This window comes from Natator depressus, chromosome 9 (genome assembly GCF_965152275.1).
Source record: "Natator depressus isolate rNatDep1 chromosome 9, rNatDep2.hap1, whole genome shotgun sequence".
In the NCBI taxonomy this organism is placed as follows: domain Eukaryota; kingdom Metazoa; phylum Chordata; order Testudines; family Cheloniidae; genus Natator; species Natator depressus.
Genome location: NC_134242.1, coordinates 86,877,680 through 86,896,143, shown reverse-complemented (window position 1 = coordinate 86,896,143; position 18,464 = coordinate 86,877,680). Strand labels below are relative to the sequence as shown.

The following is an 18,464-nucleotide window of genomic DNA, read 5'->3' as shown; positions in this document are numbered from 1 at the left end:
CCATCTGAAGTTGTGCCTCAGATGGAGGTGAGTCTTTTCTCATGAATCTGGGATTAGTTTTTTTCTGACTAAAGTTTGTGTGGGCTTTACATTGTCTTGAAAATATAAGCTTTAAAACAACTCTTTATGGATTATTTATTTTGGAAGTCTAGCCTGAAGAGTGTAGACAAGAAAGAGAAAGGACTCTGGGTGGGGTCCAGTGATCTGAATAAAACTACCTGTCTGGGAGTTAGGGCACGTCTTCACTGGCAATGCTAAAGTGTGTCTTGTGTAGTCGTGGCATAGCGCTGGGAGAGAGCTCTCCCAGTGCTCTAAAAAAAGCCACCCCCGTGAAGGGAATAGCTACCAGCGCTGGGAGGGTGCATTGTCTACACTGGCACTTCACAGCGTTGAAACTTGTAGTGCTCAGGGGTGTATTTTTTCACCCCTGAGCGAGAAAGTTGCAGCGCTGTGAAGTGCCAGTGTAGACAAGCCCTTAGTTAGCATACAAGTGGTATATTGCAGGAGGCTGGCTGTTTGGCTTATTGCTTTTAGGGCCAGGGTGGGCTGCAACACTGCCTTCTCTCTCCATTGAGGGATCAAGTTGGTTCTCTGTAGTTCCAGGCAGTCTCTTTGACAGGACCAAGAGAGCATATTAGGCTGGAAATTATAGATCCAAAGGTGGTCAGGACTTTAGTCTGGGATCCTGTCATGGCGTAACAGAAAACAGGGGTGGAACATATAAAGACACTTCCTACAGAACAGGGAGAGACCTAGGGTGAGCTAGGGGTGTGAAGTAGCTCGCCAGAAAATTATGAAAAAAGTACTCCATTTTTGTTTCTCATGTAATTGCGTTCATCTTTAAAAGGACTTGGAGGCAGACCCATCTGGTGAGGGCTAAGCTATTTTCAGAGGACTTGGAAGTATCTGGCAAGGGGAGGTTTTTTCACTCAGTTATAGATATAATCCAGGGGTATGGCTTTTATTTAGTTTGTCACACACCTGTCCTTCCCTGGGGATGAATCCCTCAGCACGAGCAAGGATAAATCAAACCCTCAAACTCTTTTGCTCATGTGAGTTAATTCTTATCTTTAAAGGAGTGATTATTTAGTTCTGGTCTTCTCTTACACATAAAAGGAAGAGGAAGCAGAGTTGCAGTGTGAGTTCCTACTCCAGTACCATCAAAGAGGAGGTGGAAGTGATGTGATAGCATGGTTCTGATGATTGGAAGGAGGATTCATGGGTCTTGAGTGTGTCCTTGGCTTCTATGGTGTAGAGATTCCAGGATTTTCTTCCTCTGATTGCCAGTTCAGATCTGTTTGTGCTGATGCCTTTGCCTTCTATGGTGCCTTCTTAAATGGCTGTATCTGATGAGGATTGGAGTTGGAACGAGAGTTCCGTGTTGTGGTGTCTCAGTTCCAGAGGCTGTCTGAATTGGCCTCACCACCACAAAGAATGGACTTTGAAGCTCATCTGGGTAGCTCTTGGAATGGAGGAGCTACAACTCCAAAGGAGTCAATTTCTCCCTGTAATTCCCATAGGACTTTTGGTGCTAGGACACCACAGGGGAGGTGGGGATTCCTTATGGGGAGGTAGGGATTTTACTAAGGTCTCTTTTCTCTGTCAGCCTTGGATAATGTGGCCTTTTAGCCTAGTTCCACTTGATCTCACAGGGAATGAGGATTCCTAGGAAGCAGGAGGCCACATCAGGAACTTTAGGTCATCCTTCAGCTTCTCCCAAGAAGCTAAAAGAACAAGACAAGGTCCACTGCTTGCTCTCTGTCATCTGCCAACTAATCACTCTCTTGTCTCAGCCATTAGCCCCCAAAAATGATATGCTATAAGAGGCAGTACGCTTAATGTGGTTCCTCCTAATCTGTCTACATGAAGTCCCAGGCGAACCAGTAAAATCAATCAAAGGGAGAACACAAAGGGAAGAATTCCAAAGAGACTCGAGAAAAGGAAGAGAGAGTAAATACCTAAAAACTACCTAAAGTTTTCTCTCCAAGTCATTTACATTAAAAATCTCAGCTATAAATTTAAGGGTAGGCCACATTTGAACTTCACTGTTTTCTCAATAGACTAAATATGTGGAACTAATGTTAATATTTGGATTTTATGTACAGCTAGATCTGCTTCACTCTTGTGCTTTTATCTTTTGCAATAGATCTGTACAATCTTCAAAGTTTATTATTTGAGCTTTCACCTGAGCAAGCCTATTATATTTCAGGCAAAATGACAAGAGTACCACACACTCAGGAACACCAGAAACTTTATTTTTGATGGTGTATAGCTTGTTTTAATGTAAAGTGAGTGTATCATGCCCAGTCAATTTCTTTCAGTTGTAGGGAGCAGACAGATGAACCTAGGTCCTTCCTGTCTTTTCTTTCTGTTTCTCATTTAACATGCCTATATAACAAGCCCAGTTTTTAAATTTAGCTTTTAAAGTTTTTCGCACTTCATCCACAACTTCCAAACTGATATTTGCAGGCTCATATTCAGGATCAGCAACAGCACCTTTGTTCCTATGTGTAAAACATGAAAATAACACTTTGAATGTAGTTCTGTGACTAGGCATTCAAGATATTATTTCAGGGTGTACCCAAAGTCTTACAACAGGACTTTTCCACCACACTTAACTTTTGCCCCCATTCATTTGCTCTCATGAAAACCTTCTTGCTCCTTTTAACTTTCTCCAAAAATATACCACAACAAATAATAGATGCTGTAGTTTTTAAATGTCTAAATGTACTCTGCTTTCAAGACCGTTTGCTTATCCTCATGATTCCCCCTAATTCTAGGAATTGGGGAAAGGGGAAAAGAACCTGTATTTTCATGGAAGCAAATTCTAGTTATAGCATATATTTTATGTTCATATGCCCTTCAAAATACATTTTTGAATGTACCAACTGGTTGATTACACATGGAATAACTAGACAGCACAAATGATTGCATCAGTCATTTATTTATTTTTCAGTTCTCTTTAGCTGACTCAAATTATGTAGAAAATGCCTTACCCACCATTTGATCCATGAAGACTCACTCTAGTTACAAAAAGACCACAACTACTAATGGATGTTTTTCTCTCCAGGCACCGCACTGGTGTATGTTAACTGTCAAACTGGGAGGATGATCTAGTGGGGGGTGGGTCTGTCTTGGGTCTGGTACAATTCAATATTTTCATTAATGACTTTCCACAATGGAGTGAAGAATATGCTTACAAAATGTGTGGAACACACTGATGGGATCCCCAGGGTACAATCTGGAACTGTGGGACCACTGTACTCCTTTAACTCTTTAGCCTGGGTTGTCTCTCATAAAGCTATGCTAGTGATAAGCAGCAAACACCCCTTCAGGCACTGTGATCACTCAGCCATCAGCATGTGGAGCCCCACACCCAGCTGTATTACATGAATACTTCCTGAGCCACTCATGAATCATACGGAGAGAGGCACCAGCCAATCACCCCAGAAATATACCATCTTACATTGCTCAAGGCTCCCTCGGGCAATGCAAGCTCATTAATTAATTTGCCACTTCAAAAGGAAAGTGGCCATACCACCACCCTTTGTAAGCTGAACTGAGATTCGCTAAGCACTTCAACCAAAACCACACTGTTTTAGGTAAAATATAAAACAGATTTATTAACTGCAGAAAGACAGATTTAAGTGATTATAAGTAGCAGGCATAGAGATCAAAATTGGCTATAGAAGAAATAAAAATAGAAAACACAGTCTAAATTCCAACTTTAACAGACTAAGCATGATTTGAATCAAGCAGTTTCTCATGCTAACAGATGTTACAGGCAGCTCACAATTCCTCAACACACAGACTGGACTGGTCCCTTCCTGGGACCAATCTCCCTAGTTCCACGTCTTTGACTTCCAGATGATCTTCCAGGTGTTGAGATGGGGTGGGGGAGGGCGGTGTGAGAGGCCAAGTGATGATGTCACTGTCCCTCTTTTATACTTTCTTCCAGCTGCTGAAAAGATCCTTGCTGTGAAGTGGGAGTCAGGCAGTGCTCATTGTGTACATGCCTTCTCTAAGAAACCTCTGGGATAGTAGATTCTTCTTAATGGGCCATTAAGGCCTGTCTGGCGAGTGATGATCGCTCCTTTCTCCCTACCGAAAGGCCAGCTGTGGCCATCTCCCAACCTCACAACGTATTTCAGTAACACATATAGCAACACTTCATAACTTCACATGAAATGACAATTCAACAGGATATTAATGTTCAACAAATTAAGACTTGTTAAGTCATACTTTGTACAAAACATATCATCATATGACTGTGGTGTATTTGGGGGTTCCAGGGTGTCACAGACACCAAAGTGGAAGGAGTTGCAAGAACTTGGAATGACAGAATTAGAATTCAAAAGGACCTTGATATATTGGAGAATTGGTCTGAAATCAACAAGATGAAGTTCAATTCAATTCCTGCCCTTAGGAAGGAAAAGTCAAATGCACAAATACAAAATGGAGAAAAACTGAGTAGGCAGCAGTACTGCTGAAAAGGATCTGGAGATTGCAGTGGATCACAAATTGAAGATAAGCCAACAGAGTGATTCAGTTTTGCAAAAGGCTAATATAATTTGGGGATGTTTTAGCAGAAGCGTCATATATAAGACATAGGAGGTAACGGTCCCTCTCTCCTTGGCATCAGCAAGGCCTTGCCTCAGCTGGAGTACTCTCTGTCCAGTTCTGGGCACCACACTTTAAGAAAGATGTGTACAAACTGAAAAGAGTCCGCAGGGGAGCAACGAAAATGATAAAAGATTTAGAAAATCTGACCTACAAGGAAAGGTTAAAAAAGCTGGGTATGTTTAATACTGAGAAAAAAAAGACTGAGTGGGCCCCCGATAATAGTCTTCATATATTAAGGGCTGTTGTAAAGTGGACAGTGTTCTCCATGTCCACTGACGATAGGACAAGAAGGAATCTGCTCAATCTACAGCAAGGGAAAAACTTTCTAACTATAAGTATAGTTAAGTACTGGAATAAGTTACCAAGGGAGGTTGTGGAATCCCCGTCATTGGAGATTTTAAAAAACAGGTTAGACAAACCCCTATTGGGGATGGTCTAGATTTGGCCTTGCCTCAGTGTGTGGGGGAATGGACTAGATCAGTGCTACTCAAAGTGGTGGTCCGCGGACTGGTGCTGGTCCGCGAGCCATCGGCTGCCGGTCTGCGCACACATTGGAAAAAAGATTGCCGGTCCCCAACATCAGATAGCTTGAGAAGCACTGGACTAGTTGACCTCTCAGTGTCCCTTCCAGCCTCTATGAGTTATTTACCCTTTGTGGAAGGTGAATATCAAGACAGGCATCATGGGTGGAAGAGATGAGTCAAGGGCTACATGAGAAGAAATAATGTCAGATGTTTGCCGTGGCAGTTGTGTAGGGCGCAAAGGCCAGAACAAGAAGTTTGTATTTGATGTGGTGTGCCTCGGAGGGATTTAAAAATGAGGATGACATAGATAGTTGGGAGAGTATGACAGCTGGTCAAAAAATAGTAAAGATTTGTCATTAAACATTTTGAAATTTTCATTGTAGAGTTTTCTCAAGGAAATGGTTTTTAATTCAGAATTTTGTGAAAATTTTTATCAAATATTTGATTTATAAAACTTTCATGTTCTTCCCCCCCTCTTGCCTAATCCTTTTCTCCCCTTATTCCCTTTTTTCTTTTTTGCCACTGAAATAAGGAGTGGGAACAAAAAACTGTAGAGGGTTTGGGGATTTAATAGAAAAAAAGATCTTTTTTTTTAAAAATGAAAATATTATGCTATTTATGTATTTAGGAAGAATTCACAGGTTTACAAGTCCTTGTCATATAAATACCAGAATCAAAAGAATAATCATTATAACAATGAACTTATGTTTAAAGAGATGTTATGCAGAAATACAGTAGTCAAATCTCTCTACTTAATGCAGTGTTACCATACTACAGAGTATTATAACACCTATGATATGTTGTTTTTAGTGATTTTATTACATTGAATGAAATCTCTGATTACACATTTTTAAACAGACCAGGCATGTTTATCAAAAGTTAATATTCAAAAAAACTGGACAGGTGTCCTCATGTTTTTGAAGGTGAATATACTTTGGACAAGTACTGACTAGAAGGTAACCAATATCTAAGTATCTATTTGTCCTCTGTCTGTTTTTCTGGCTGCGTAATTGGTATGTTTGTTTTTCCATAAAAACAATCTCCTGTATTTTTTAACTAAAAATGAAATTTCTAAAAACTTTTATTTTTGAAAAAAGGGCAATTTTTTTCATTGAAAAAATGTTGACCAACTGTAGTGAGTAAGAGAACTTTAGCAGCTGTGTTTTGGACAGACAGGAGAGGGCTATGGTGGCCATCAGGGAGGCTAGACATAAGGAGACTGCAGTAGTCAAGATGAAAGATTTTCAGGGCTTGGACAACTTCTTTTAGCCAGTGGGACAGAGAAGAAAAATCATATTGTGGCAGTAGAATGTTGGTATGTCTGAATGTGAGAAAAGGAAAGTCTAGGGTGACACTTCAGGTTGTGAGCCTGGACTCATACTGAAAAATAAAAAATACTAGTGTTTCTGTGGTATTTACTTTTTAAAGGTACAGAAGGTGAATTCCTGGTCCTGTTGAAATCAATGCAAATTTTGCCACTGACCTCAAATGTGGCCAGGATTTCCCAATAGTCTCCTCCCCGTGCAACATTTGTTAATTCCTTGCAAGAAGTATGTGCAAGTTACTGCTATGACACACATTGCTGGGCTACCTTTCAACTCTCCTTTGGCATCTGTGACAAAGCTCTGTCCTTGTCTCCAAAGGGTCCCATGTTTCCTGGCGGATTTCACTAGCCTCAGAGGCTCACTGTGACCCTCCACATAACCCTGCTCTCTCTAGTGAGAAGGGTCACAGTCTACTGAGCCATTGTCATCATAAGCCAGCAAGGGAGGTGAGGAGAAGTTATCCCTCCTTGCACAGTCTCTGTTGTCTCCCAGTCTCAGTGATTAATCAGGGGGCAAAGGTGGGGGGGGGGTGGTGGAAAGGGAGCCCAGGCCCACCCTCTACTCCAGGCTCCAGCCCAGGGACCCTAATAGTATCAGCTATGGTAGCTGACCTTTTAGAAACATAACATGTACAGTTCCCTGGGCTACTTCCCCCACAGCAGTCCTCACTACCTCAAGCTCCACTTCACCCTTACCTCAGAGCCTCCTTCCTTGTGCCTGATAAGGTGTGTACTACTCAGCCTCTCCAACAGCACAACTTCATCCCACAGCTCCTGACATGCACACCCACCTGACTAACTGGGAGGCTTTTAACTAGTTTCAGCCAGCCCCTGATTGGCTTCAGGTATCCCAATCAACCTAGCCTTCTCCCTGCCTTCTGGAAAGTTCTTAATTGGCCCCAGGTGTCATAATTGACCTGGAGCAGCTGCCATTTCACTTATCCTGGTCCTATTGGGATTTGTTTAGCCTGGAGCTAATATATCTATCTCCCACTACTTTTCCATAGCCATCTGGCCTTGTCCCATCACACATCTTAATAGATATTGATTTATTCAGAGCAGACTATTTGTATGTTTCAGAATTTTGGGACAGATGCCCATCCCTTCTATGCTGTGTATTTATCGGTAGATACAAGTGTCTATAGCATACCTCTCTTACATATGACACTAATTAACAAGAAGTAGCTGGGATAATGGTCACTCTGTATGTTTCCATTACCATATTTGTTCTTTTAAGGAATAAATATACAAGTAATAAAATTTGAATATTCTGTATGTATCCCAAAATATTTATTTTATCATTTGAAAATGCACTGATGTTTTTTCGATAGATGTTATTTACTGAGTTCCATCAGTGATCTTGGTGATGTACAAACCATACAGGAATACACTGTGTCTGCCCCAAGAGCCACCAACACAAAATAATTCAGATGTAGTTCACCAGACGAAGTCATATTTCAAAGGTCAGTAAAATTTTTTTCTTATGTTATTTTTAGGGCTGTTGATTAATCACAGTTAACTCATGCAATTAACTCAAAAATTAATAAAAAGAAAAGGAGTAGTTGTGGCACCTTAGAGACTAACCAATTTATTTGAGCGTAAGCTTTCGTGAGCTACAGCAGCTCTCTTCATCCGATGAAGTGAGCTGTAGCTCACGAAAGCTTATGCTCAAATAAATTGGTTAGTCTCTAAGGTGCCACAACTACTCCTTTTCTTTTTGCGAATACAGACTAACACGGCTGTTACTCTGAAACCTGTAAAAAATTAATCATGATTTAAAAAGTTAATTTATTTTAGATAGTAACACTCTGTGGGATAAGTCCAGAATCTTTATGATCTGTTATTTGAGTATTAATGTCTTATGACACAACAGTGTTAACTTCAACATTTATTATTTTTCATATTGCTTAGAATGATGCATAGATTGAATTGTCTTAATCTTTGTCAATGCTGATGATAGATATTGCATTTTTAAAATTTACAGTAGCATGATCCACTCCATGCTCTTTGATACATTTGTCATACTTGTTTATCAAAATAAACAAAGACTTTTTAAAAAGTACAAAAGATCCGACTAGCTAGGACAATATTTAGGGCTGTCGATTAATCGCAGTTAACTCACATGATTAACCCCCCCAAATTAATTGTGATTAATCTCACTGTTAAACAATAGAATACCAATTGAAATTTATTAAATATTTATGGATGTTTTTCTACATTTTCAAATATATCTATTTCAATTACAACACAGAATACAAAGAGTACAGTGCTCACTTTATCATTTTTACAGTGCAAATATTTGTAATAAAAAATAATATAAAGAAACAGTATTTTTCAATTCATCTCATAGAAGTATTGTAGTGCAATCTCTTTATCATGAAAGTGCAAGTTACAAATGTAGGTTTTTTGGTGACAAAACTGCACTAAAAAACAAAACAATGTAAAACTTTAGAACCTACAAGTCCACTCAGTCCGATTTCTCATTCAGCCAACCATGGAGAGAAACAAGTTTGTTTACATTTACAGGAGATAATGCTGCCCACTTTTAATTACGTCACCTGAAAGAGAGATCAGGCATTCGCATGGCACTGATGTAGCTAGTGTTGCAAGATATTTACATGCCAGATGCACTAAAGATTCATATGCCTCTTCATGCTTTGGCGATTGTTCTAGAGGACATGCTTCCATGCTGATGACTCTTGTTAAAAAAATAATGCATGAATTACATTTGTGACTGAACTCCTTGGCGGAGAATTGTATGTCTCCTGCTGTTTTTTACCCACATTCTGCCATATATAACATGTTATAGCACTCTCGGATGATGACCCAGCACATGTTCATTTTAAGAACACATTCACTGCAAATTTGACAAAATGCGAAGAAGATACCGATGTGAAATTTCTAAAGGTAGCTACAGCACTCAAGCCAAGATTTAAGAACCTGAAGTGCCTTTCAAAATCTGATAAGGACGAGGTGTGGAGCATGCTTTCAGAAGTCTTAAAAAAACAACACTCTGATGCGAAAACTACAGAACCCAAACCACCAAAAAAGAAAATCAACCTTCTGCTGGTGGCATCTGACTCTAATGATGACAACGAACATGTGTTGGTCGCACTGCTTTGGATCATATTGAGCAGAACCCGTCATCAGCATGTCCTCTAGAATTGTGGTTGAAGCATCAAAAAACATATGAATCTTTAGCGCATTTGGCATGTAAATATCTTATGACCCCCAGCTAAAACAATGCAATGCCAAACGCTTGTTCTCGCTTTCAGGTGACACTGTAAACAAGAAACAGGCAGGATTATTTTCTGCAAATGTAAACAAACTTGTTTGAGCGATTGGCTGAACAAGAAGTAGGACTGATTGTACTTGTGGGCTCTAAAGTTTTACATTGTTTTATTTTTGAATGCAGGTTTTTTTTTTAATATAATTCTACATTTGTAAGTTCAACTTTCATGTAAAGAGATTGTACTACAGTACTTGTATTAGGTGAACTGAAAAATATTATTTCTTTTGCTTTTTACAGTACAAATATTTTAAATAAAAAAAAAGTGAACACTGTACACTTTGTATTGTGTTGTAATTGAAATCAATGCATTTGAAAATGTAGAAAACATCCCAAAATATTTAAATAAATGGTATTCTATTATTGTTTAATTGCACGATTACATTTTTTAATTGCTTGACAGCCCTACTTATTTTATATAAAATGCTTACATTGGTAGATTATTGTTGTCTACAATTTACAATTGGAAAGAAAAGACAAACAGATGAAATAGACTTGATACTAGCAGAAGTTAATATATCTAACACTAAGTTCCACCACCAGAAGATGACAAATGGTGTTGCTGTCAGCAACACCTAATTCTTACTAACATTAGTTACTAGAGTTGCCTAATACTGTACTTGTAAGAGCTTCTTGCATCTAATATTAGTAGCACTACTTATGATTCACAGTGGCGGCATGCCATACTATTCCAGGAGGCCAAAAATCATTTGATGTTAGAGTGATATTGCTCAAGTAGGGTGCAATCCTGCAAACTCAAAGCTTGAAAGTGAACTGGTTGAAATTCAGAACTACTTTTCCTCTCAATATAATTAGCTTTTCTAATCTCTGATAACCAACCAACTTGTTCCCTGTTATTGTGGATTAACAGCAGTTTCAGGACTCCCCACCCAATATTTGTAGAACCCCTTTCTGTAGCACTCTTGGACTCTATGATTTTGGTAAAAAGAACAGAATAATATAATCAGGCTTGAGATTAGTGATGGTTAATATGTAAGTATTACCTGAACATTTTTTATCATCTATATGTGACTTTGGGCTTTTAAACTTTTACAGGAGAGCCTGCAAGAAAGCTTTCAGAAGGGCTGTCTCCTTCACAGCCTAAGAGCAACAACTTAATTTCAACTGAAACCACTCTTAGCAGTGAACAAAAAATAACAAATTTTGAGGAAGACTGATTTTAACCAGAACAAATGTCACCAACATCATCAGACAAGTCCAGAGTTCTCCAGACAGGTCCAATGAGAGTGAAACTAACATACATGCATATTGTATGCAATTATAAACATCTCTGCAAAATACAACAAAATCCTTCATTAAATATAATGAGAATCTTAGAACAGTTTTTAAAAGGTAATTTAAGATAACACAGTTCTGCCTGTGGCTAGCCTAAAGAACAAGCTGACACTTGAGGGCATTAAAAAGAATGTAAATTGATAATCCAGTCCCATTAATGAAAAACAATGTGACATTTGTGTGTCAGTTAAAACATTTTTCTCATATTGAGCAGTCTTAATTTTCTAATTACTGTACCTTTTGGGAAGTAAGAGGGGAAATTGGATACTAGTGTTTATATACAGAATTTTGTGCTTTAGTGTTTTGTGACATTGGTATGATACACACTCTCAAGATTTCTTATTCCAGTCAATTCTGTCACTGCCACTTTGAATGAAACAAACAGCTGACCTTGTTACCAGTGTGCACAGCCCAGCTTGCACAGCACAGGACAGTGCTTATTAGGTCAATAACAATGCCTTACTGACATGGTTTTACCTGAAAAAAAATCATCATTGGGGAGAATTGTTTGTTTTTGGACAAGTTTGTTTCCTTTCCAAAATGCTTTTCCTGGTTGATTACAGAACTGTTTGCCCCAAGGGAGCGAATTCTCTGCCTAAAGCACTCACCAGGGGAGCATGCTGAGGCTCTGTTGCCACTAGCCTGCTGAGCGGTCTCTCCCTGCACAAGACGGAGCAGCAGTGTCTGACACAACCGCCTCACATTCGGGGGGAGGTTTTCACCCCACATTCCTCACCCCACTTGTGTGAGATCCCTCATGCAGGGCCGAATTAACCTTTTGTGGGCCCTCATGGGGAACAATTGTAAAAGACAGGAGATTGACACAGAAGTTGTCTTTGACATAGCACACAGCGGCAAAAGCTTTATTTACAAAATGTACAAGTTTAAGTTGAAGATGGCTGCCAATAGGGTACTAGCAATGATAGCCCTAGGGCAAAAGGAATACACACAAGTGTACATAAAATAAATTATTAAAAAAATACAAAATAAAGCACAGTAAATACAGCTAACAAAAGTCAAAGCTGGCCAAAACACCAGCCATGTGCTGCACCCCTAAAAAGGAACCTTCACACTCTCTTACCCTTCACATTTCTCATATGAATACAAGGGCTTGAATTAAATTTTTGTATGAAAGTGGGGCAGATTTAAAACATTTTAAAAATAAAAAGTATGAAAAACTTTAATACATTTTATTTACAGCATCATTCATACTAGCTTTGCTTGTCCTTTCCTGCAGGCAGAGGTACAAAAACTAGGACCAGAACCAGCTGTGCCACCCAAAGACTGGGCCAACCCTCCAAATCGGACCAGGCCAACAGCCATCCCCAGAATGACCTCCCAAACCAGACCCACATCCCCCCCCAGAACGACCCTCCCCCCTCCCTTCCCCACCAGAACTGGACCATACCCGCATCCCTCCCCAGACCAAAACCCTCAAACTGGACCAGATCCCCTTCCAGCCCGAATCGGATCAGAGCCCTCTATGAACCGACTCCTCTAGACCTAAATCTCCCCATTGCCTACCAGAACATGGCTCCTCTCGAATGTCTATTCCTCAACTGGACCCCTCACTCTGATCCAGGGGAAGGGTGGAGGGAGGGGGCACAGCCATGGCAGCAGCTCCAGGGGGAGGGACTTGGAGTCATGATCTGCATCCCACAGCCACAAAGTGGAGCCCAGTGCCTGAGGGAGCTGTGCCCTGGATAGCAGAACTCAGGCCCCGCAGAGCAGCACCCCCAGGACTTGGGGTGCGGGTACCTGAGGCCAGGGAGTTCTGGCACAGTCCCCTCCCTCCTGGCTGCAGTGTGGCAACTCCAGCTACTTTGCTGAGCCAGATGCAGTACTGGGGGGCAACTGCTGTGTGTCATCTACAGGCAGCTCCATGGGCTTGCCCGAGCCTGAGTGCTGGTCCCCACCAGGCTCGCCCTGTACATGGAAACGGAGGGTTTATAGGCCCCCTCCGACTGTGAGGCCCAGCACCACTGTAAAACTGGTAGGGCCCTCATGTGACCATGTGGTGCCACTAGCACGGTCCTCTGGGTCTGAGCAGAGCTGGGAAACTTGAAGGACCGGCCACAGCCATGCCCCACACCTGTTGGGCTGTCCTCGCCAGGGCCCACAGAGTAGCATGTGTTTGCTGAGTCCCTGCTGGGTGGGTCGAGCCAGGCAGTGCCCTGAGGGTGGCTGATGGGTAGCGGTGAGAGCCACTGAATCAAACTGCACACTCTGTATGATGGAGACCAGTTCAAGCCAGGGGGTGTGGTGTGGTGTGGCAGCACCACCAGTTCCAACACTTCCGCTGAGGGACCCTTCCTCCCTAGGTTAGGCCCTGGCTACGTGAGGCAACAAACAGACCTCGCTGTGCCTCGCCCTAAACTCAGGCAGCAACTTCGGCTCCCTTACCCGAGCGAGCGCCTCCCCCCACGGGCTGGGCCCAGTTGTCTCCACCCTCCCTCCGCTGCGCTGGCGGGCCGCGGCCCCAAGCCCTGGTGTCCTTCCTTCCCACGCTCCGAGCCCAGCCTCCCCGCAGGCCGAATGTGCACCCACCCCCAGGCGCCGCGCGCACAGCCCGAGCGCCCCACAAGGCCGCGCTGACCCGCATCTACCCGCGCTGAGCGCATGCCCAGCCCCGCCCCGGGCTGGGTGACGGGGGGGGGGTGGGGTGAGACAAGCAGGGCCGGGCATGCGCGCCACCTTGTTTACCCGCTCGCAGCCTGGCGGGGAGGGGAGCGCAGTAGCCTCCCCGGCCCGGCCGGCAGATGTCGCCCCACACCCAGGATAGCCGGCCTCGCTCAGTGGCCGCCAGGTGGCGCCTGCGCCCTCCATTCGCTTGCGAGCCGCCGAGCAGCGAACACCCCAAACAATCCCCTGCGCCGCCGCCAAATTAAATAACCTGCCCGCTCCTACCGCCGTTTGTAAACCCCTCCGCTGCGGAGCTTCCGCGCCGGGCGCACGCATCCCGCAACCGGGCCGGGGGGGGCAGGGACGGAGCCGCGGGTTTGGGCCTCCGAGCTGCCTGCGCCGACACTGGGCAAGGTAAGTTAGAAAATGGCGGCGAAGCTTCTGGAAGTTTGGAGGGGGGACTCGGGGGCCGTGTGCGGCGATAGGGCGAGGCCAGGCCGGGGCCCTCGGGGACGGAGCGGGGCGCCGGGCCGGTTGGCCACAGGACTTACAGTGCAGCCAAGATGGAGGACGTGGGGCCGAGCCGAGAAAACACTCCAGCCCCCTCGCTCCCCCACCCCCTCTTCCCAGCGCTTCTCGGCGGGGAGGGGGAGAGAGAGGGCTCCGAAAGCGGCCTCGCTGCCCGCCCGCCCTAGGGGAGCCCCCTTCCTTCTCCCCCTCCTCGGCCGCAGGCGGTCCGGGCCCAGCGCTCCGCGAGCTAAAATGGAGAACCTCCTCTTCCTCCTCCCCCTTCTCCAGAGCCGAGCCGGGGCTGCTGGCAAGATGGAGGACTCGGGCATTGTGTGTGTGTGTGTGCGCGCGGGGAGAGCCGGGCCGGGCAGGTCTGCTCGAGGGGAGGGGAACGGAGCCGCCGCGGGGCGAGGGGGAGCCCTCCTCGATGCCCAGCTCGGGGACGGCAGCGCACCGAGGGGGCGGCCCGGCGCGCACGAGAAAATGGTGGGGCGGCCACTTCTGCCCCGGGGTCGTGCGTCTTGGAGAGTAGCTGGGGTAGGGGCTTCCGTGCCTGATAGGCCCCCGCAAACAACAATTGGGGGGGCATGCCCCCCTAGTTACTGGTACCCCCAACTGACTCCCCCGGGGGCCGGTCCCCTCCCTGCACGGCACTTTGGGGAGGAATGGAGGAAGCGCCGTTTCCCCTTTCGGACAGGAATGAAGCCGTGGGGTCTGACCTCCTCCCGCCCCGAAGGAGTTGAGGAGGGAGCGAGCAGGGCCTGTGCGGAGTGAGTCTCGGGAAGCGGGGCCCCTGTGCTCCCTTTCCCCATCACTTGTTCGAGGGGCTTGCCCGCCCCCCGCAGGAGATTTTGGAGGCAGTTTCAGTTCAGTTTTGGAAAAGAAGGGCCATTGCAAACTTGTCCCGGGGGCGCTTGGTGTTGGGAGCCGCGTGTTGCTGGAGCCCTGCTGGGCCCGAGCCGGCTATGATGGGGGAGGGGAAGAGAAGGAGGAAGAAAGCTGATTACAGGGGGTTTTGGCGCCACTTTTGTTTTAGACAGCTTTGCCCAGAGCCCCCTCCTTCTCGACATGCACACTGAACTGAGCTGAACCCTGCCCAGGTAGGAGGAAGCAGCTTTCCCAGCTTTTTTGCTTTCTGGACTCTCTTGTGTACACGCATGCAGACGTCTTTAGGGACTCGTTGGCAGAGATGAGTGAGGAGGGATGGAAGGGCAGGGTACGGTGGCATCAAGTTAGTTCCGCTGAACTTGGAAGCTTGTTTTCTTATTCTTTTAGATCAACGTAAACACAACGCTTGCTTCTGGTATATGTGTGTGTGTGGTGATGCTGGTGCCCTCGCTGTCTGTGTGGTCTGCTCCTTGCTTCCTTCTTCTCCAAGTAGTGGTGTTGTAGGGGATACTTGCTTTCTCTGAAAATACCTGGGAGGACTGGCTGGTTGATTCCTCCCCCGGGCCAGCAGTGGCAATTGAATGGCTGTTTTTCTTTTTTCGAATCAATTACTTTGTGTTCCTACAAGATTATGCATTAAGCTGTTACAAACTTTTCTGTAAGAGTTGCGGAATGATTTAATTCCCAGTTTTTAATAGCTTCCTGGCTGTTCGGGTTTAAAACTCTTCTATTTCCCCTTTCAGCTTTGTCAACACAGATGATGGCTTGTTCAGGGGTGTTGCCTCCCCTTGTGCTCCCTGCAGCCACACCCTATGTTCGTGTTTTTGGACCTGGTCTCATTAGCAGCTTGATTTGGTGACTCAGCCCTTCTTTCTGTCCCCTGTCAGGTGTAGGGTTGAGACAAGAGGTTCCTTTGCCCTGTGAGGCTGTAAGGAGGGGTTCCTGGAGGTAGCCTGGAGCGGTTCAAAACCTTGCTTTTCTCTGTCGTCGTCGCCCTCCTTCAGGGGAGGAGGGGCTGTGTCAGCGCAGTGGCTCTTAACAGGGGTGGGGAGTCGGGTTACCGAAGTGCGTCACACACCGCTCTAATGGGGCCTGCTTGAGAGCTGGTTGTGTTTGTTCATGTCCTCGGAGCACTCACCCGCCTCTCCTTTCTCATTCTTCCCATTGGTCATCCGCACGCGGAGAAGGAGGTGGCCTGCTTGCTCTCCCCTGGGGCGAGAGTACACTACAGCAGGTTTAGTGAACTTGGGCTCTAGGCTTCACAAACACATGCTGATGTGCGGCACAGCAAAGCGTTTAGCTCTGTAGCTACATTAGAAAGTCTGGGCTCAGAGCTGGTGCTGTTTGCAATATGTCTGAAGTGCACACAGTTGAGAAATCTAGGAATAATGTGCTTCATTAAATAAACTTCGTGTTTATGCTTTGGATCCCTGGAATGAACACAGTTGATATCATATACTAATAGAAATTAGAAATGGAAAACTCCTCTTAGGTCCACTCCCTGGAGGCCAGTGCTGGATTGTTGTTTACATCACCTATTTGAGTGTTTTGTCCAGTCTTGTTTTAAAAGATTGGTGACTGGGTCTTCCATCCCTTCCCTTAATAGAATATTCCACAATATAATAGACTTAATTGTTACAGAATCTTATTAGTATTCATCCTAAAATTTTCCATTGTTCGGTTTCATCCTACTCCTTCTAATTTTCACCCTTGGCCCAGCAGAAAGTTATTTCTTTAAAGTCCTCCTTAACCTGGATGCCTTTCATTCTTTTTGGAATTCTTTCCCAGTGATATACCTCAATATCAGAAAAAGTATCTGGAACTGTGTGTAGTATTGTGTGTAGTCTCAGTGGTGTATTGATGATGATGAACGCTTGTAGTGTTTTACAAGCACTAACTGACTTTCATGCTAGTCCTGTGACATAGTTTATTTCTCTGTGATTGTACAGATAACTGTCATGATACTCTGCTGGGGACTCATAATACCAATTAATACATTAATTGTTGACTACCCCCCCACCCCCCGAAAAAAAAAGTACGTCTATGGAGACTGTTGGTATAACTATTTTGGAGTAGTAATGACGGCATAACCCTGTAGTGTGTAAATGAAGCCTACACTGACAGATGGGGGTATAGGAACACTACTCTGAACAAAGTTTGCTCCGGTCAGTGTAGCTTTCATTCATCAATATGACTATGTGTACATTGGGACTTAGTTCAACATAGGTATGTTGATCAGAAATGTGTGGTTTTCACACCCCTGTCTGATGTAGCTATGTCAACCCAAATGTAAGTATAGACCAGGCCTCAGTAACAACATTCCTTGCTTCTCTTCCTTAGTCTGAAAATCAAAAATCAAAATCAAAATGCAACTATTTGTGATATATCATCCAATAGGTTAGTAGTCAGATTTATCATACTCCACTGCTCGCAGTGCGCGCAAGGTTTGGGCTGGTTGTGGTGGTTGAAGACTCATGGGGATTGTAGACACGCAACTGTTTGGAGGGATAAAACTAAGATGGAAGCTTCAAAATTATCATGCCAAAGAGATGACTGGAAATAATTCCTTTTCCTTAACAGATAATTTGTGCTCCCTCCCCCCTCTAGCTGTTGAGAGTGGAAACACCAATGTTGTGTGCTGCACATGGTATAAGCATGATTTGGGGAGCTTATGAAGTTGATGCATGCTTTCTTTGTATTAAGTCCAACTCTGTGAGTGCTCTCTGTCCCTTAGTAGTAGGGATTAGGGTCTGGGGCTTATTGATCTGTGTCTACAGGGATCCATCATGAATCCCACTCCAGTGTAGTGAGTTTACAAGTAAAATTAAGGATATTCCAGGCCCAAGTCTAGAGTAGAGTGGTTGAGATTTTTCACAAAACAGTTTGTTGGAAAATGCTGAGTAATCAAAACTAATTTTTGGGGGGGACGCCATGGGTGCTACTGCTGCAGCGCTATGGTGCTATAGGTGACTGCTTTAGTACTGTAGTGTAGATGCTTTCTACAGCAACAGAAGGGGTTTTTCTGTTGACTTAGCTTCATCTTCACCAGGAGTTAGGTCAGCATAACTACAGCACTCGGGGTGTAAATTCTTCAGCTTTGCTGCCTTAACTTTAAATGTAGATCAAGCTGGAGAGAGTGAGACCTCACCCGTCCCCCAGAATAGCTAATAGCCCAGTAATTAGGATGCTAACTGGGTGGGAGACCCAGGTTCAAGTTGCTGCTCTGCCCGATTCAAAGGAATTTGAACCTGGGTCTCCCAAATGAGTGCCCCAACTGTGGATTATTGGCTGTTTTGGGGCAGGTGTCTCAATTTTCAATGATCATTTTTAAAAGTTCTTGGTTTTCTCCCAATGTTGAATGAGAAAATATTTTGAAATCTCAAGGTTT

The 18,464-nt window shown here is 44.3% G+C and overlaps 1 protein-coding gene across 1 annotated transcript in view; it reads left to right on the top strand.

Annotated features, from left to right (window-relative positions):
• The first annotated feature begins 13,900 nt into the window (after positions 1–13,900).
• Positions 13,901–18,464, top strand: part of STAG2 (STAG2 cohesin complex component) — a 181,364-nt gene continuing 176,800 nt past the window's right edge. Inside the window, exon 1 of the mRNA XM_074962528.1 lies at positions 13,901–14,092. The gene's annotated coding sequence lies outside the window, so the exon portion shown is untranslated. The remainder of the gene's footprint in view (positions 14,093–18,464) is intronic.